Source organism: Dioscorea cayenensis, chromosome 10 (genome assembly GCF_009730915.1).
Source record: "Dioscorea cayenensis subsp. rotundata cultivar TDr96_F1 chromosome 10, TDr96_F1_v2_PseudoChromosome.rev07_lg8_w22 25.fasta, whole genome shotgun sequence".
Classification (NCBI taxonomy): domain Eukaryota; kingdom Viridiplantae; phylum Streptophyta; class Magnoliopsida; order Dioscoreales; family Dioscoreaceae; genus Dioscorea; species Dioscorea cayenensis.
The window spans coordinates 4,623,009-4,627,349 of NC_052480.1; the positions used below are offsets into that span (position 1 = coordinate 4,623,009).

General features: G+C 41.2%; 1 non-coding gene across 1 annotated transcript; it reads right to left on the bottom strand.

Moving 5' to 3' along the window:
* Positions 1 to 3,567: 3,567 nt before the first annotated feature.
* Positions 3,568 to 3,706, bottom strand: LOC120271408. Its single transcript, XR_005540017.1, has one exon. It is a non-coding gene; the product is annotated as a small nucleolar RNA Z247 (small nucleolar RNA).
* Between the last annotated feature and the right edge of the window lie 635 nt (positions 3,707 to 4,341).

Below are 4,341 nucleotides of genomic sequence, written 5' to 3' on the forward strand. Positions count from 1 at the left end.
GTAGCAGTAGCAATAGGCGAAGAAACATCGATATATCTTGCACATGATCACTCACTGAAAATGGAACATTATCAGTATGAGGTGTGGCAATGGAAGGAATAGAGAGGTGTAGAAGAAGCTGGACATTGTTTTGATGAAAAGAATGTGTGAAAGGAACATTATCATGAGCAAAAAGGAACACATTTTCATCAAAAACAACGTTCATAGATATATAGACAAGTACAGTGGGTTTATGTAAACATTTGTACCCCTTATGAAAGTTAATGTAACTGACACGTCCGTATATGCGTGTAAACCGCAAGTGTACAGGTGTCGAAGTAATAATACCTCGGTGAGAGGGTAGTCGAATCCACAGGGAATAGTGCTTAGAACCACCAAGATTGCTATTTAACTAAAATGAAAATATGTTGAAAGTGATGTGAAAACAAACTCAATGCAAATGTAAATAAGAAAAGATAAAAGAGGCGCAAGTAAAAGATAGGGGAGGCAATCGACGATAAATGGTGTACCCGAATATTGTTCCGCCTAGGACAATCGTTTCAAGTACAAGAACCCTCTATTATACTTCCTAATTGATGCAACAATGAGTCGTAAAAATCCTTAATTACATGATCCCAAATCTAAGGTTAACCATGCCTAACTCTATATATGTCCCGGAGGAGAGATTGAATAACCTCTCAACCTCACACTCGCATAGAATTGCAATGAGCTCTAGGGATTCCAAGTGATAAACCCTATTCCTATGTATAGACCTAACCCTTTTGGTCCAGGTGGAAGATCCCTAGCCACAATTAAGCCCTAGGTGCTAAAATCACTTCAACGCTTCACTCCGTTGCACTTGCAACTAAGCCCATTCACTCTACTATGGCCGCAAAGAACTCTTGGAACGTGGAGGTAGGATAGATCACACCGGAGGGGAAAGGGGACGCTCCGCTACCTCTCGACTCACCCTCTCAACCCTCTCCAATCTAGCTTTGTCTAACTGTCATGGTGTGTCACTCACTCACAAGAGTTACCAATAAGAACTCTCAATCCTAGTGTCACTCTAGGGGAGTATTCATACAATCAAGTCTCCAAGATTGGACCTCACAATAAACATCAATTAATTGAAAGAATAATAAAGAGATTCAATGAAACAAATACATCCTAGGGTTCACAAATACCCAAGTACCCACTAGGGGTTTAGCTCTCCATGGAGCAAAATACAATAGATAATGAAATCAAAAGTAAAGAGATGCAATCCATGAATGAAAACCCCCTTGTGTTCGTGTCGAAGGTGTTGTGGATTGGCCGCATCTTCTTCAAAGGTTCCCTCGTCAAACCTAGGGCGCACCTCGCCGGATCGGTGACGATGAAAGCTCCCACAATAGCTCTCTTCCGAAGGAAACACGGTGTCGAAGGCCGTCAAACCTGTCCAAAGCCTTGCCAAAGACTCTCCAAACCCTAGCCGCCGGCGCCTCCAAAGATGGGGAAAGGTGGAAGAAAAGATAGGGGAAAAGATCGAGAAATCGGGGCTGAATTGCGGCTTTTAAAAGGTTGGAATCGGGCATCCACACGGCTCTGTGGATTTCCACACGGCTCTGTGGATTTCCACACGCCCCTGTGGAATTTCCACACGGGCGTGTGGAATTTCCACACACCCGTGTGGATTCTCTGAATTTCTGATTTTCTGCGGCCTGTGAACGGTAACTGCTACAGTGATTTGTTACATTAACCTGCTACATTAGTCCACCAAAAACACTCCCGAATTCACTTTTCATTGAGACAACATAAACGGGCACGCGTTTATGCCATAGATCGCGTCGTTTTTTCAATAAACGAGTTCATTGGTGAATATCTTGCTATCAATGCACAAGTCGGGATACACAAATGTGACTGCCTTTGTGCCCCTCCAAATCATTGTAATTGCTTGAATACATGGAGGTTGGCACACATTCACGTATCTTTGAGCCCAACTTGTGTCTTCGCGTTTGTTCCTTCCAAGATTTTATCAAATAGTGCATTCGCAATCTACTTTTGGCTTCTTTTCTTAAAACATAGCTTCACAACCCTACTTGCGCAAAAGAACACAAATACACATGCATTAGGGTTTAAAACTGATAAAAGTAATGCTCATTGTAAGGAAAAACACTTTCGCATTCTTAACACACAAGCACTTATCAGTAACCAATGAAAACACACTGTTGAGATCTAAATTGAAGTTTAATTGCATTATAAGGACACAAATTAGGCCAGACATGCGCATCCGAAGATTTTCAGAAATGTGTAATTAGGTGCAAGAAGTCTTTCCAAAGGTGTACACTAATCAATAACCCGACTAGGTATTCTATTTATAAGAAAACATGTAATTAAGAAGGCCTCATCCCAAAATTCTAGTGCCATTGATGCATGGGCCAGCAAAGATAATCCAACTTCCACAATGTGTCAGTGTTTCCCCTCTGAAGACCCATTTTGTTGAAAAAGTTTGTGCAAGGTTTGGTATTCACCTCCCCAATTAAACTACACAGTGATAATTTTCTTGCCTACATAGCAAACGTTCCACATGTTGTTGAAAACAAATGAAAACTTGAGCAACATCAGACTTGAATTTAATAGGATAGAGCCAAACAAATTTACTAAAATCTTCTATGAAACTAACATAATATCTATGTCCTCCTACTGAGGTGAGAGCAGGGCCCCATACATCAATAAAGATAAGATCAAGAGGAGAGGAAGATATATTATTGGAAGAAGTTGATGCCTCTTGGCTTGTTGATATGCATTGCAAACATTTGTAATGTCTTTATATCGAGCTACAGGAAGATTATTTGTATGAAGGACATGATGAAGAATAGTTGGAGAAGTATGGCCTAGTCTACAGTGCCAAAGATCCAGAGTAACTTTAACACTGGTGAAAGCTCTCTTGTTCAAAACAGTGGAGGAAGTCACCAATGGATATATCCCTTCCTCACATTTGCCTTGAAGAAGAAGCTTTTTTGTAATCCGATCCTTTACAAATAAATAATTGGGGTGAAAATCAAAATAGATGTTGTTTTCAGATGTAAGATGATGAACAGACAAAAGGTTTCTATTTATACTAGGAATGTGCAAAATGTTGCTCAATTTCAGACAACGATCAAAAGTAGAAATGTGAGTTTGACCAGTGTGAAATATCGACAAACATGTGCCATCTACCACTTGCACTTGATCCTTGCCATGGTACTTCTCTCGCACAGATAACTTGTCCAAATCCACGGTAATATGATCTGTTACACCTGTGTTTGTGTACCAATTTGTGTCAATGCCATAGGATTGTGTGGTAGCCATTGCCGCGACGTAATTCTCCTCATCCTGGTAAGAGTGATCAAAACGATGATAGCATTTTAACGCTATATGGCCCATCTCCACAAACTTGACAAGGTCAATTTGCATTGCATTGTGTCGAGCTGGAACTGTTGAAGTTCTACTTTGTACAGCCTGCGTTGCCATTTCTTACCTTGTCCCTTGAGCTATCTCGACCTCCCTGATTGTTGCGTGTCACATTGTTTGCTATGATTTGAAACGCACTGTTTTGATGCTCTTTGCCCATTTCATAACTCAGCATATGTACATACAAATCGGTGAGTGAGATCGGCTTTGTTCTTGTAGTGATGGATGTCACTAGAGGGTCATAATCCTCACTAAGGCCGCCGAGCATGTATGACACTATTTCCTCATCTCTTAATGGTTGTCCTATCGCTGACAGGGTATCAGCGATGATGCGTGCTAGAGCTTCCCAAACTTTAGCCGAGGTGGTGAGCGAGGAAAAACACTTGGCCAAGGATATCCTCTGACAATGAGGATAAGATAGTGCTCAACACCAATTGGCCTTGTTGCATCCATTGTTCATGTGCCGAGTTTGGCACTTGCGTTGCGCCTTCAATCAACGCTAGTGTGATCATCTCAGCGAGACGAACAATTGTGCCATCAACATAGCCTAGAAGTTGTTGGCTTTGTATAGGTATGGCAGACATTAAGCCTTCCATATTATATAATTGGAGCGCGTCAGCTTGACATTGATCAGGTGGGCGAACGATGGAGTTGAGAGTAACCCTACCGAGGATGAAACAACAACAAGAGAGATGGAGTCGGCCATTGAGCTGGAGGTGGACATGATTCTCCTTTATGTGGTGTGAGGCTCTAGTACCATGAAAGAATTTGAAGTGGATAGGTATGAGAAGGAGATGAGAAGCAATCCTGCACAGAAAAATGATTCGGGTTCTATTGTATTTATAATATGTTGAATGTGTGCAGTTGAACTGAAATTACAGTATTTGTGTAGAATGTGAGGCTAGAATATAGAAGTTATAACAAACATGAAGT